General features: G+C 41.4%; 1 pseudogene; it reads left to right on the forward strand.

Annotated features, from left to right (window-relative positions):
• The first annotated feature begins 14,404 nt into the window (after nt 1–14,404).
• LOC114684531 lies at nt 14,405–15,423 on the forward strand (annotated as a pseudogene).
• The last annotated feature ends 1,216 nt before the right edge of the window (nt 15,424–16,639 follow it).

Genomic DNA, 16,639 nt, shown 5'->3' on the forward strand with positions numbered 1-16,639 from the left:
CAGCCCTCTTTCCTAAGCTACCCCACATCTCCCAAATTAAGGTCTCCCACGGGGAGTCAGCAAAGCCCAGCACACTGAGTCTAGGCAGGTCCAAGCCCTGTCCCACTGCACCAAGGCCATGCAAGGTGTCATACCACAGGCACCGGGTTCCAGAAGCCTGCCCATAGACTAGGGACAGATCCTGATCCACCTGCCTGGGTGCCCCCCAAACAGTTTGAGCCAAACAATCATCTTCTGTATCCAGAGGGCCTAGTCCAGTCCCATGGGGGCTCCACAGCCACCAGTCCACAGTTCATGGGCTTCTGCTAGTGTGGCCGGTCATCTCTGCATATCATCCCATCATGGTCTCAACATCCCTTGCCTGCAGAATCCCTCCTCTTTCTCATCAATTGGATTCCTGGAGCTCAGTCTGGTGCTTGGCCGTGGATCTCTGCATCTGCCTCCATCAGTCACTGGACTCTATGATGACAGCTAGGTTATTTGCTAGGCTGGTCACTAGAGTAGACCAGTCCAGGCACCCTCTGGACCACTGCCATCAGACCAAGGTGGGGTCAACCTTGTGGATTCCTGAGAGCCTCCCCAGCACCCTGCCTCTTCCTATTCCCATGATGTCCTCATCTAACATGGTATCTTCCTCCCTGCCCTCCCACTCTGTCTCTGTTCCAGCTTGACCCTCCCATTTCCCTATGTTCTCATCCCTCACTCCTCGCCCCCTGACACTCCCCCACACCAAGTCCACTCACGTAGATCTCATCTACTTCTCCTTCACAGGGTCATCCATGTGTCCCTCCTAGGGTCTTTCCCTGTTAGCTAACCTCTCTGGAGTTGTGGGTTGCAGTCTAGCCATCCTTTCCCTCACATTTAGTATCCACTTATGAGTGAGTGCATACTATGTTTGTCCTTCTGAGTCTGGGTTACCTCACTCAAGATGATATTTTCTAGTTCCATCCATTTGCCTGCAAATTTCATGATACCATTGTTTTTTACTGCTGAGTAGTACTCCATTGTGTATATGTGCCATATTTTCTTTATCTATTCTTCAATTGAGGGGCATCTAGGTTGTTTCCAGGTTCTTGCTATTATGAATAATGCTGCTATGAACATAGTTGAGCATGTGTCCTTGTGGTAAGATTGAGCATTCCTTGGGTATATTCCAAAGAGTAGTATAACTGGGTCTTGAGGAAGACTTCTTCCCAGTTTTCTGAGAAACAACCATACTGATTTCCAGAGTGGTTGTACAAGTTTGCATTCCCACCAACAGCAGAGGAGTGTTCCTCTTGCTCCACATTCTCTCCAAAATAAGCTGTGTTTTGACAAAGAAGCCAAAACTGTACCATGGAAAAAAGAAAGCATCTTCAACAAATGGTGCTGGCATAACTGGATGTCAACATGCAGAAGATTGCAAATAGATCCATATCTGTTGCCATACACAAAACTCAAGTCCAAGTGGATCAAAGACCTCAACATAAATCCTGTTACACTGAACTTGATAGAAGAGAAAGTAGGAAGTAGTCTGGAATGCACTGGCACATGAGACCACTTCCTAAATATAACACCAATAGTACAGACACTGAGAGCAACAATTAATAAATGGGACCTCCTGAAACTGAGAAGCTTTTGTAGAGCAAAGGACACAGTCAATAAGACCAAACAACAGCCTACAGAATGGGAAAAGATCTTCACCAACCCCACATCTGACAGAGGGCTGATCTCCAAAATATATAAAGAACTCAAAAAGCTGGACATCAAAATACTGAACAAACCAATTAAAAAATGGGTTACTAAGCTAAACAGAGAATTCTCAACAGAAGAACCTCAAATGGCTAAAGGCATTTAAGGAATTGCTCAACATCCTTATGCATCAGGGAAATGCAAATCAAAACAACTGAGATACCATCTTACACCTGTCAGAATGGCTAAGATCAAAAAATAACTCTTAAAAAAGTAACATTATATGATCTTCCCAAAGACAGTGTTTCTATTTTATTCCTAGTTCCATAGCATAAGGAATTTAACAGCTTTGATCCAGGAGCTTAAAGGCCCTGCTATGTCCTTGTGTTGGAAGCTTGGTCCCAGCATTGTGGTGTTAAAGGAGTAGAACATTCAGTAGATCTGATGGAAGAAGTGAGTTTGTTGAAAGCAGTGTTCTCAGAAAGGATTCCTGTGGTTCTCTCAGAACCCCAAGTAGCTCCTAAGTCTGCATTCTTCATTTTTAAAAAAGTGGCGGGGGAGTATAATTCTGTCCCATAAATCACTCTAGGTTCCTACCTCATCTGTGATCTCTTCCACATGTCTCAGCCTTTGAAATGCCACCTGCTATGAGACCCTCACCAAGCCTGGATGGGACCATCAAATCTTGGACTTCCAGTCTCCAACTGTAATCTAAACAACCTTCTTGCCTTTAAAATGTACCTGACTAACTGTCTCACTTCTCCAGAGGGCCTGGTCCAGTTCCATGGAGGCTCCTCAGCCATTGGTTCACAGTTCATGTGTTTCTGTTAGTTTGGCTATTTGTCCCTGTGCTTTTTCCCGATCATGGTCTCGATATCTCTTGCTCGTATAATCCCTCCTCTCTCTCGCCAGTTGGACTCATGGGGGACCTGCCTCAACTCAATCTACCAGGATGGACTGAATCCCCAGGGGAGGCCTTGCCTTGGAGGAGGCAGGAATGGGGTGTGGATTGGGGGGGGAGGCTGGGGAGTGGGAGGAGGGAGGACAGGGGAATCCATGGCTGATATGTAAAATTAAATTAATTATAAAATAAAAATATTTATTTAAAAATGCATCTAACTAACCTTAAATAATAGGCAGAAAATGTAGCCAATCAAAACTGAATCTATTTTTTTCCTCACTTCAAACTCTCATTTCCATTATTATTGAAATAATATTTACATTTTTTGTTTCAATTTGTTCTCTCCTCTCTCTCTCTCTCTCTCTCTCTCTCTCTCTCTCTCTCTCTCTCTCTCTCTCTGTGTGTGTGTGTGTGTGTGTGTGTGTGTGTGTGTGTTCATGCATATGTGCACAGCAGTCATGTGGAGGTGAAAGAATTTGAGGGAGTTGGCTCTCCACCATGTGAGTTGCAGGGGTCAAGCTCATGGTGTTGGGCATGTCTGTCAGCAAACACCTTTACCTGCTAAGCCATCTTGCTGACGCTGTGCTAGCATTTGCCTGCAAATGCCACGACAAATATTCAGCTGTACAAACTAGAGTTCTTTTTGACACCGCTATTCTCTCACATGTGATGTTTCCTGTTACTGCTGATTCTTCTTTTAAGTTCTGCTCAGGTTCATCCTCGTGTAGGCCATATAGAGAGGTCATGTGACTGTTCAAAAACAGTTGACATCCAACTAATATGACATGTCTATATTTATAGGAAAAAGTTGACTGAATACAAAACTCTATCACAGTTGATAAAGTCATCAAACCACAGACAGCTCTTCTCTGGACTCTGTATTGAAATGCCATTAATGGTGCACCACCTAGAAACTTTAAAAACTTGCTGAGTAACTAAGACATTTAACAACTACTATATCTACCTCATGTAAAATATCCAAATTACTTTCTACCATAAGCTTATCAGATTCTAATTTAAAAGTGTCTGTAATTCCTAGCTTTAAGTAACATTTTTAATAGCCTTTTTCCCATATAACCAACGATACACACCCCAATGTAGTGGAATTTAATAATGGAATTTACTCTGTCATTTTATACACTAAAATCAGTTTTAGTGGAATAACTTTCATGTAATTGATAAGAATTTGGAAGGGGGATAGAAAGATCTATAAAATTTGATGTTTCAGATAAACGTTTTCTGGAAGCCAGTAAAATTATTTTAAAGATGTCAGTTCTCAAATATAAAAATCTATAATTCTCTATAATAATAAGTTTATGTAAGCTTAATTTTTCTAATTTCCCATCATTGTCTGCATACTGCTTATCATCTCAGGGACCATTTTCCGTAATAAATCATATTGATGTGCTCTAATGGACTTCTCTCTTCATTGGAGTCTCAAGAATTACGCTTCCATGCACACCCCACCACCTGCCATTCATGATCAGACTGTCGTCATGAACCCTGCACATGACTTCCAGTTCAGTGTTCTCTCACTCTCAGTCATTTCCTCTCCTGGAAGAGATGAAGGAGGCAGGTGGGGAGGGCTGGTGGCTAAGTGAGCAGGACAAGCTTTCACTAAGAGTTGAGAACATCAAAGGACAGCTGTTCTGCTGTTAAGAGCAGCAGGTGTAGCTGGAGGGCTCCCACCAGGAGGCTGGGGTCCAAGCAGAGAGAAGTCAAGGATTTATTCTTTTTTATCTTTCTAACGTCCTTAGGAAGGGCAGTTATTGTCTGTATTTATAAGTGAGGAAACAGTAACGAGGTATTTCATACTTGCACAGGATCACAGAACCAATAGATGACAACTCTAGACTACAAATCCAACCAGTCTTGCTTTTGTTTATGATTGATTAGCATATCATTATGTATATTTGAACATGAATTGACCTGCAATTGAACAAACTACACTCTCCTGAGTGCTCTGTCCTTAACTTATTTCTCTCAATATTTTAATTTGATTGATACATCTAATACATTTGATTTGTTAACAGTCTACCTATTGAATACTTTCTTAATCACTGCCATTATGGATTAAAGACTAGATTTTCACCTAGTTGCGACATTTATGTAAATAATTACATTTTATTTATCATTCATTTATTTATTTTTAGTAAGAAATTTTATATTCATTTTACATACCAAAGCCACAAGTCTCCCTCTCTTCCCTCTTCCCACCCCCCAGCTCCCTGTAACCCACCATCCTTTCCCTCCTCCAACAAGGTAAGGCCTCCTATGGGGAGTCAGCAGAGCCTGGTACATTCAGTTAAGGCAGGTCTATAAATAAGAGTGATTATTCTGAATTAAACACAAAAAAAAACATTCACATCGTATTATTTATTTTTTGTAGGATTGTGTAGTCTGACTGTGGGAATTTGAGGAAGCTTCAAATTATCATGCTATGTAGGCTAAGATTTCTGAGTCAATGTTCAGTCAAGGGGCAGAGAACTGTGAGTAGAAGGTTGCAAAAACACAGAGCAACAAAACCTTTCATTTTGGAGAAACAGAGCCATAATCTGAGGGAACATCTCAGCATCACTTCTGGCAGCTACAGTAGGAGCCACACCCCTGCCAATACCTGCAGATGAGCAGCAAACCAACAAGAAGGAAGATTGGAGAACTGAGCTGGAGAAGCCTAGGAAACCAGAAGACCTTTGCCCAACAGAATTGTCTCTGTGAAAAACCTTCCTCCCAGCATCACTGAAAAAGCAGAGCAGAAACTGTGTAATAGCCATGGGATGAGAGGAAAAGTTTCCTTCTTGGGGGTAAAGATTCCAGCTGTATCTGCCGGGGAGAATGAACTCTGGCAGAAATTGTCAAAATGGAACTGAACGAGATACACATGACCTGCCATAATTCATCCTTCATGCCAACATCTTCCCAGGTAGTGTCTCTACTGAGAACTAGAAGAAGCTCTTTCTGTGTTTGGCCAGGAGTCATTGCAGATAGCTGAGGAAGGCCCACCTGAAACATCATCATTGAGTTCTCAGTGAAGACAGCTGCTTGGAAAGCTCTGGACAAATGCAAGAAGGCTTCTTCCTGCTAATCACATTTCCTTAGCTTCTGACCATGGGTCCCACAGGCCAACCAGAAGACAAGGGGTATCCTGGGGAAGCTGGTTATAAAATAGTAGAGATTTCATGCATAATGAGAGTCATCACCCAGACTTGCACAACCTGGCTCTGCAGAGTGTGAGGGTACCATGAGTGGGAAGACACAATTTAGATGGAGAAGTTCTAGGACCAAGCAGACTGCATCATTACGAATGTTCATGAGAAGATGTAGATGGAACAGTAAGATGTCGATGTGTAGGAAGCGCGCCATGCTAATGGAGAGAGTATTTCATAAGGTACTGAGAAACACTTAGAAAAATGGAGGAGGCACCACAACCACAGGGGGACAAGGACCAAAGCAGGGAGTGCTGAGGTGGAAGGAAAGTAGGCACTGTGAGGAACGAGGGAGGCTATATAATAAGAAGCTATGGCACAGCAAGGCCAGGAAGAATTCAAACAAACTTTCCCTAATGTGAGAGAGGAAGAAATACAGACAGGCCTGGATGCAACCTCAGTATTGACCTAAACAACTGCAAGTTTTAATTAAGTTGCTACAATGGAAGGGATTAGGGCCCGTGGCAAAACTTCCCCTACACTCACCACGTGGATCCTGGAGCTAAATTTGCTTCAAACAAATGCCAATCAATACTAACAAAGTTTCAGTGTCTAGTTTCCCACACCTCTTTAAACACACACACACACACACACACACACACACACACACACACACACACGAACACAAGCACACATAGTTTTTGGACTGGCTGGAATTCTACCTTGGAAAGATATTCAGTATTCCTCCCAATGGATGAGTCTCTGCTGCCCAAATTGGTCTAGGAAGTCTACTTGGAGGCAGTGGGCAAGAGAGGAGTGGTGTTGAACATCAAGGTCTGTGAGATATGATGATTAACCAATCTGTGGGGTACATTCCTGGAGCATCATGTGATTGTTGAGGGCCTAGAGGGGGAACAATAGCGAAATGGAATCAATTAGAGCTCTTTTAATATTTATCAGTTCTCTTTGGGTTTATTTGTAGCCACTATGTTTTAATTGCTTTTTCATCCTTATATCCCTCGGTCCCAGAGATGTTGCTACATATACTGCAAAGTCAAACATCCCACAACGCCATAGCTCAGCTCCTCCATTCACACCCAGGTAGAATCCAGACAAACAACTGCAGATTAAAGCATGCCCACAGCCCTGTAATACTCCATCAATCACACACTGGTGTTCTGTGGAAGAGAGTTCCCCTTTGAGACTTCCATTTGCTATATTTTAAGAAATTCTTCTGCCAATTTGCCTTCATCTTTTTCTCAGGAATAGGTCAGACGGTTTTGTGTCTGAAATATTGCTGTTCACAGCATTTCATGAGAGGGATAGGGTGTTCTTTGGAGGAGGGTTCTTGTGTTCTGAGAGCTCATGGTAGCTCTTCTACTGCCTATTTTGAGTAGTTATTCTGTGCATTTATTATTGCTGCACTGTATTTGATTTGTCCCTGTTGCCTTGAATTTGGAGATTTTCTGAGAAGCAATGCAGTACACACTTATTAAAATACATTTTAAACTAAAAAAAAATCCAGTCATACAGAGCTAAGACTGGATAAATTTTGTAAGAAAATGTAGCTTCCCACATAATTTTACCTAATCCTTTTTCTGCAGTTGCTACATTAATAACATCTACATTTATTAGAGGAGATTGGTCTGACTCCCTGTATACCCAGGATTAAACAGTTACATCCATATATAATTCCTTTTAACTGCTTTCTATTTTTATTTTCTAATCTATATAGGCAGAATTTTTACCCCTGTGCAAGCTGCCTTTGATTTCTCTCACATCTACTGTCCTTTCATAGTCTTGCTTTCTAAGGATTTCACCTACAACTCTGTCCACCATCATACTGACATTTTTTTTTTTTGCCAAAATTTTACTTCCATTCATTATAAATTTAGAAGGTAAGCAGAGGTATTTCTGGGTGACATCATGACCCAAGGACCTTAATGTTATCTCCAGATCATGGTCACTCTTTCCTGTGGGATCCCCAGGAAAGGTATTTTTACAGAGCAGTAAGTAAATGAAAGTGAAGTCACACTTTTTATTAATTACATGCAAACGTCCTCTTAGGCCACCACCTGGGTCTGAGAAAGAAGTGCATCAACTGGAGCTGATGCAGGGACGCTTGGCTCAGTCTGGGAGGAAGGGACTGGACCTCCCTGGACTGAGTCTACCAGGTTGATCGCAGTCCTCGGGGGAGGATTTGCCCTGGAGGAGGTGGGAATGGGGGGTAGGCTGGGGGTAAGGGGAGGGGGGAGGGGGGAGAATAGAGGAACCCGTGGCTGATATGTAGAACTGAATGGTATTGCAAAATAAAATAAATAAAATTTTAAAAAAAGTGCATGAACTATGCCCATAGCTGCCACACTTCTAACTTCCCCCCTTCTTGAAAATGGGACTGAGTCAATGGATTGACTAATGATAATTCCATTCAATGATTCTCTTTTTATGTGAAGAAGGCCATGAAGGAAGACTATGAACCACTTTCCAGTGAGGCCTCAACTGTCCTTATTTGTATTTCTAATGTCTAGGACTTAAAGGAATAAAATGCAAAGCATGATCTTGTCCACATATATCCTCTCCAATTTAATTGCTCTCCATTCTTTGTGGATAGCACCAGCACACTTTGAAAAGCAACAGACTTGCACTTGAATCCTTCTTTTGAGAAATTTCTGCCTTTCTGCCTTTGGCAAAATTACTTTTCTGAACCTCAAATTCACTTGTTTATTAAAAAGAGCTCAATCTTCTCCCCCCCCCACCCCCAATACACATACAACTCAAAGCTATTGTATTGACAAAATATGATCCTGGATCCACAATAGATATATAATGTGCCCTAAGCCAGAGATACTGTTCCCTTTATGTAGAGATTATTTCATCTCCTCCACTTAAACACATCATTCACTTTATGGTTTTAGAAAACCTGAAGTATAGACTCACTGCAGTCTGGCTTGACCCATTTATAATGCAAACCCTGCCTGTGAGTTGTCATGAATCTCTAGCTTTCTACCCCTGGTGGTGACTGTGCCCTGATCCCTTGTGAAAGTGAAGTCAGTTGCCCACAAGTTCATGAGTCTAGTTTTAAAATAAACAACATGATGCCATCTAGACTCCAAGAGAACTGGCGTAAGCCATTCTTATCAGAATGTGAAGCATTATAGCCACTAGCTACGCCGTGTCTTTAATAGCTGAGTGACGGCTACCACAAATCTCTGCTAAATGTGCTTTCAGGTTGACTAACCACAGCATACTGAACAAAATGGTCTCATAATAATTCTTCCACTATAATGTGTAGATTTCTACATAAACAGCATTTTTCTAAGTTTCTTTCCTGAAGTTAGACAAATGTTACATTCTCGTAAGAAAATAACATTTTATATCCATAGCTTTGTGCTTCGAAGGTTTAAAGAAACAAAATTGTATCAGTCTAAAAGGAGGCTTTTGTGTAACGGAACCATTTGAAATAAAGATGTGTTGCTCAGATCTTTAAGATATAACTGCCCCCCTCCCGTTTTACTTCCAAGTCTCACCAGAGAGATATTCATTTACCACTGAACAGGACAGATTTCTCACCACTGAAAATACAGTCTGCTACAACCATCCATCCCAATGGCCTCACTTCTTCATAGTTTCCTTCAAAAAGAACAAAGCTTACAATGTTGACCTCATCTTTTAAAATGAAAGCCAAATGCTTCCAGACAAACATCAATAAAGATATAAGAAAATATTCTCTTTTTATTTTTTGGAAGCTCACAAATCCCCAGCTAGTCTCCCTCATATATAGTCAGCAATTACTCTTTAAGTGCAAATTTCCATAGGTGGACTTGCAAATCTATACATCTGGCTGCCTCACTTTGTTGTCAAAAATGTTGAAAGTAAGTACAGGAAAGAAAGACTAAAGCAAGCTCACAATTAGCTATTAAAGGCTGTTTCTATGCAATGTGATAAAGATAAAATAATCTTTCAAACTTTTTCAGTACTATGTGTCAAAGGAAAGTCTGAACTCTTTGGTCCTTCCCAGAAAGGAAGAAAGACACCCTGCTTCCGTTCAAAAGTAGCATCTGCTCCTTTCCCATCCTTAGTGACTTGTAGCTGTTGGGGTGAAGGTATATAGCATGAATGTCTGACAAAGGCAGACTATCCTTAGCATCCCGGGGGGGGGGGGGAGGCGAAACAAATCACCCTTTAATCTCAGATCATCAAGCTGACCCTGCTTCACCCAGACTTCCCTTCCAGTCCCCACAAAATCACAAAATGCACACTCTTTCTGTGGTACACAGTAATCACCAACTAGATTTTGATAAACTCCAGTGTTTCATGAGCATTCGTGGACCACAGAACACATAAAGCAGAGAATATAAGAATCCATCATAGGCCTGATGCAAATACACAGTTCAAGAAGTAAAGTAATGCAAATTGCTGAATGTGCCTAACACACTAATCAAAACTCTTGCAAACTAATCTTACCTATTAAGAAACAGCACACACTCTGGGAAAGTCAATAATTGCCTAATATAAGGATATAATAAATATAAAAATATAAAAAGCTATATAATAAAGGTTGCAGATATGACCCAAATTAGAAATTATTACAAACTTTGACTTAGAATCAATTAATCATTCAATTTTTTAAGAAATAACCATCTCAGTTGATCTTGAAAAGTTGCTTGAAAAGGACTGCTACCATATCTATATGCCAAAGTAACTCCTTGAAACCAATGGTAGAAAAAACATTCTTTGTGAAAAGCAATGTTAAATAGAACTTTGCTGAGGCCTTGTAGTCATTGCCAAGTCCAAATCAGAAATAGTTTTAACTATACAAGTCCAAGGAGGGTACTAGGATTCCCTCCATTTCTCATGTGTCCTCTAAAATCAACTCAAATTGGGACACAGGGGACTTCAGAAAGTCTTTTAGGGGATACTGACAATTCACAACAAGCTGCCTGTTTTTGGTGTAGCAGAAATATAAGCTGCTCTTTCCCCCTAGAAGTTCTATCAAAGAACTTTGCAGTGAGGAATCTGGCAAATATTTTGATCTTTGACCAAAATTGATCTTCCTCTGCCCTGTGCATCACGTGAAAGAACCAGCATTTGAATAACTGTCACACCAAGATCAAAACCCACAAGTGATTTAGAAGGCCTTGTTCTCTTCATATTCTCCATCCCCTCTGACTCCTACAACTTTTCCCCTTCCTCTTCCACAGGGCACCCTGATTTCTGAGGGGAGGAATTTGATGGAGATACTCCATTTAGAGCTGAATGTTCCAAAGTTTTTCTCTCTGTGTGTGTAATGTCTGGCTGTGAGTCTCTGTATTTGTTCCCACCTATTGCAGAAGGAAGGTTCTCTGATGAAGGCTGAAAAGGGCACTCATCTATGGATATAGCAGAATATAATTGGGAATCATCTTAATGCTACTGGTTTTTTTTTTTTTTAAGAACAATAGTATTTTTTTTTCTTTTTTTACTCTATGTCTCTGGGCTATCTAGTCTCAGGTTCTTGGTCATCTAGGCAGTTTAGGGAATGAGTTACATCTCATGGAGTGGGTCATATATCAAATCAGACATTTGGTGATTACTCCCACAAGCTTTGTGCCATCATTGCCCTAGCATATTTTGCAGCCAGGACAGAATTGTAGATCAAAGGGTTTGTGGCTAAGTTGATTTTTATGTTTCTCTTTTGGTAGCCGACAGAGTACCTTCCATACCAAAGACACTACAACATAAGGGTGAAGGTCCTATGTGGGCACCAGCTGGATCGCTCATGTTCAATGGGTTGTGTGGCTGTTGTCTTCAGCAATGGGGCCTTGCTGTCAGTTTATAGAAAGAAATCTATTGCCTTGGCAACAACCTGGGTTGTTTGGGGATTTCCATGGGACCCCTTTGGCCAACAACTCAATTCAATGTAACCCAGTACTGTAGGCTTTGTTTGGTGACAAGAGATGGCCCATTGGGACTCCATCTCCCCCATTATCTGAAGACTTTGAAATCAACTGAGAAAAACTCATACAAACTCATAGATACTGAAGCAGCCAAGATAGGACCTGCATGGGTCTGCACCAAGTCCGCCGTGTACACATCATGTCTTTCAGTTTAGTGTTTTTATAGAACTCCTGAGTGTGTAAACAAGTGAATCTCTTATTCCTATGACTTCTTTTGGGCTCCTTTCCTCCTGTTGGTTTGCCTTGTCTAACTTCCATGTGATAGTCCTTGTTTTATCTTACTATATTTTATTTTGTTATGTTTTGTTGTTTGTAGTGGGTAGCCATTCCAGCTTTGATCTGGAAGTTCCAACCCCCATTGAGGTTTCTGCAACTGTCATGCTTACAAGGCAGGGCTGAGAGAGGACCCTGAAGACCCAAGATCTGGATGTGCCGGCTCTCTTGGTTCCTGGACCCTGGACGCTGGAAGGAGACAGAGCAGAGTTCTCCAGAGAACACTGCTGGACTGTGCTATACCTTTCCCAGACCCTGTTACCTATCCCTTCATTTGTGAGTTGCCCCACAAAATAAACCTCCCTTTCAACTACGTGGAATTGCCTTAATAATTTCACCAATAGTTTTTATCTCTTAGAAGCCTGTTCTTTTCTAATGAAAGAAAGGGAGTGGATCCAGATAGTAGGGTGGGTGGGGAAGCACTGGGAGGAGGAGAAGGAATGGAAATTGTAATCAGGATATGTTGTATAAGAAAAGAATGTATTTTCAGTAAACAAGAAGAAAACAAAACAAACAAACACCAAACTTGGCACTGACTATTAAGGCAAGTGAGTGATACTTCCCAACCTGAACCTCTTTTTCCTCTGGCTCCAGTTCACATTCTAAAGTCGAGAGGGAACTAGTAAAGAGATGACCACACCTGGACATTTAAAAATGTATGCAAACACATGAGATGCCTAAGCTCTCGGGTATTCTTCCCTGTGAGCAAATGAATATTAGAATCAGGTGTCTCCCACACATCAACAGGACTCTCCTTGCTAAATCTGATTCAAGATTTCTGGGGCAGAGTCAGCAAACTGAGTTTTTAACACACCACTGCACTACCACAATATGGGAAACACTATCCTAAGGGAAGAGAAGGGTAACAATGCTGTGATGGTAGATGTTGATTCTCAACTTCACTCCATCGAGACTTAAAAGAGGCACATCTCTGAGTGCGTCTGGTAAGATCATTTCCGTGAAGGAGTAACTGGGGTAAGGGAAGAGAACCATGCCCAGGACAAATGATGCCTTCCCACAGCAGGCCCAAACTCTCAGATACCATGAAAAAGCAGCTTTGCTTCTTGCCCACCTCCATTGCCTGCTGAAGTGTGGAGCCATCCATGGCCACTGCTGCGGCTGCCATTCCTCAGCCTTCTAATGTGGAACTAAGGTCTGCTTCTCTCCAGGACTCTCAGATTTTTGAAGCAACATTGTGGCCGTTGAGCCATATGACCTGAGCAGCTAATGACGGGGTTATCAGGCCCCCTGGCATGCAGACAGCCTTTGTTGGACTATTCAGACCATACTGTGCAAGTGAATCTTTACACACACACCACACACACACACACACACACACACAGCTCTGTTCCTCTAGAGAACTCTGACACATACATATTGGTAATGGGTTTTTAATCCATTGCTTCTGAGTAATGAAAGGGACAAAATGAAGGCTGAAGAATATAACAATGATGACCCAGAAATAACATCAAATCTGGAGTAGGTCAGGAGCTCAGAGCAATCTCTACATTCAACAGTCCTAACAGTGGTGGGTAAAAGTACATAATTATCAGTCTCACAAATTTGCCACTTTTGTAGATTACATTATGGGCAGAAAGTTACATATAGAACAGCTTTTAGACATAAAGGTCACAGGGACTGCAGAGAGGCAAGGTCAACTTTCAGTAGTGGAAATGTCGCTTATGACCAAACAGCGTTCTTAATTCTGATATGGAATACTTGTATTTTTATCCACATAACCCATCTTTGAATCTATTACCGGGCACATATCTAGAGATTATTAAATAACATAAACAGAATGAGGTATGCTTTCACCTTGTAAAATTGCACACCTGGAAGAGATTCCTGAGTGGCCTTTTAATTCTACAAGAACTCTCACAGTACAAAATTGAAAAAGTCAAGATTTATCTTTTATTTGTTAATTTCTACATTATTGTCCACACAGTAATGTGGTCCTACCAAGGACGGCAATCCCAGCTCTCAAACAGGTTGTGTCCATGTCCCCCTATACTTCTAAGGTGCTGGTGACTCCAAGATGACTAATAAAAATTGATTGTGAAATAAGAAACATCTCCCACATTCTTCTTGTCTTATATTTTGGAATAAGAGAGAGCCTGGTAAAACAGAACAAAACCATCCTTCCCCTTTGGAAGGATAATGAGGAAAGTGTCAACGTGCTATTTTCAACCAAGATTTCAAGTATTTCTTTCCGAAAGATCCTTTTTTCCTCTGAACACTTAATGAGCTCTGGATTGGAGTCTAAGAGGACTTGCTAAGGGGAGGAGAGAAGCTCGGAGCTATCTGTGCCATCCAGGAACAAAAGCAGATGGAGAGGGGAATGGAAAGAGTCAAGGACGACGGGTGCGATCAAGATGGAGTGGGCCCATCGTCTGGGAGAGGTGAGCAGCTGATGACAAACTCCCAGCTTAGGGAGGATTAACAAACAAAACACTTGTCTCTCCTCCGGTCTGAGTAAGATGCGCAAAGGAAACAAGGCTAAGTGGGAAAGGTAACCCCAGCCCCCACCATCATGAAGAAACTGGAGCCCAAAAAGGTGGTGTTTGAGAAAAAGCCTTAGAACTTAGGCATCGGGCAGGACATCCATCCCAAAAGAGATCTCACAGGCTTTGCTTCCTCAAATGGCCCCACCACATTAGGCTGCAGCGGCAAAGGGCCATCCTCTATAAGTGGCTCAGAGTACCTCCTGCGGTTAACCAGTTCCCCCAGGTGCTGGACCAGCAAACGCCTACCCAGCTGCTTAAGCTTACCCACAAGTCCAGGCCAGAGACAAAGCAAGAAGAGAAGCAAAGGCCATTGGCCCGTGCTGAGAAGAAAGCTGCGGCCAAAGGGGGCGTCCCAACTAAGAGACCACCTGTCCTTCAAGCAAAGGTCAATACAGTCACCACCTTGTTGAGAACAAGAAGGCTCAGCTGATGGTGACTGCCCACGATGTAGACCCTGTTGAGCTGGTGATCTTCCTGCCTACCCTATGTCTCAAGATGGGGGTCCCTTAGTGCGTCATCAAAGGAAAGGCCAGGCTGGAGCATCTACTCCACAGGAAGAAGACATGCACCACTGTTGCCTTCACATAGGTTAACTTGAAAGACAAAGGTGCTCTGGTTAAGTTGGTGGAAGCTATTAGGACCAATTACAACAGCAGGTATGATGAGATCCGCTGCCACTGGGGAGGCAATGTCCTGGGTCCTAAATCTGCAGCTCTCATTGCCAAGCTGGAAAAAGCAAAGGCCAAAGAACTTTCCACTACGCTGATTCAAATGTACACTGCTAAGCTTTCTGTAAACATAGTTTTAAAAAAAAAATCTAATACAATTGGAGGTTGTTTTCACTACAGTACAATAAATCTCTCCTGTCCCTCCAGTTGAAATAACAGTCAACTGACATGCCTGAAGTAGTGTGTGTTTTGCTTTGCTTTGGTTTTGGATATGAGAAAAGGCATTAGGTTCATATTCTAGATTCTATATACTAGCATAAAGTATGTAGTACCTGATGCCATCCCTGAATTAAATGAATTCTGTGGACATGGAGGTTCAGAGTGAAATATGAGCGTAGGAATATAACCCTTACCCACAAACAGACCTTTAAAACCATATTACATAGGATGAGAGGCTCCATCTAACATTATCTAGACTTTAGGAGAAGCAAATTTCCTGTTATCAAGAAAACAACATAATTATAATACATGGAATATTAAATGCTTTATTAGCAGATTTTGTTGTAGATAATGGGTTTGATAAATGTATTTTCTTGGATTTATATAATTTTTCTCCACATTAATCTCTTGCCTTCCATTCCTCCCCTTTGCCCCTCCTGTTAATCCTCTATCTCCCCCCATGTAGATAGATATGTGGATATGTAGAAATTATATAATTGTATTTATTTATATAAACTAAGCCTCCATAAATAAGAGAAACCATTAGCTATTTTTCTGAACCTTGCTTATTTCATTTAACATGATAATATCTAGTTACATCCATTTTCTAACAAGCAACATACTTTCATTCCTCTTTATGGGTGAGCAAAACCCCTTTGCAAACACATCCCACAGTTCCTTCATTCATTATTCTGTTGATGGGAATGTGAACCAAGTGCTTGATAGCAGTGAGCCACACAGCAATATAGATTGATATGAAAATATGTCTCTCATATGAACTTGTCAGTTCTTTGTGAATGTACACTCCAAAATTGTGTAGCTGGGTCATGTGGTAGTTCTATTTTTAGTTTTCCACTAGTGGGTAGAACAATTTACATTTCCACCAGTAGTGAGGGAAGGTTGTCCTCCTCTTACAACCTTGCCAACCTTTATCATTGATTTTGTAATATTTGCCTTTGTGACTAGGGTGAGACAAAAAAAATCTCAATGAAATTTTAATTTGCATTATCTAGATGAATGAGAACATAGTACATTTTTCCATATTATTTAGCCATTTATACTTCATCTTAGGAGAAATGTCTCTTTAGTTCATTGCCCATTTACTGGTAGTCTTATTTGGTCTTAGCATTTTAGTGTTTTGAGTTCCTATTGAGTTCCCATGCTAGCTATTAACCCTCTGTCATAGTTTAGCTACTGAAGACTTTTCTCTCATTCTGCAGGTTGCTCCTTCACTCAGTTAAAGTTTTCTTGAAAGGACAGAGTCTTTTTAATTTCATGCTGTCACGTTTATCAGTTCTTGACTTCCTGACCTTTTGGAGGT

This window comes from Peromyscus leucopus, chromosome 14, assembly GCF_004664715.2.
Source record: "Peromyscus leucopus breed LL Stock chromosome 14, UCI_PerLeu_2.1, whole genome shotgun sequence".
In the NCBI taxonomy this organism is placed as follows: Eukaryota; Metazoa; Chordata; class Mammalia; order Rodentia; family Cricetidae; genus Peromyscus; species Peromyscus leucopus.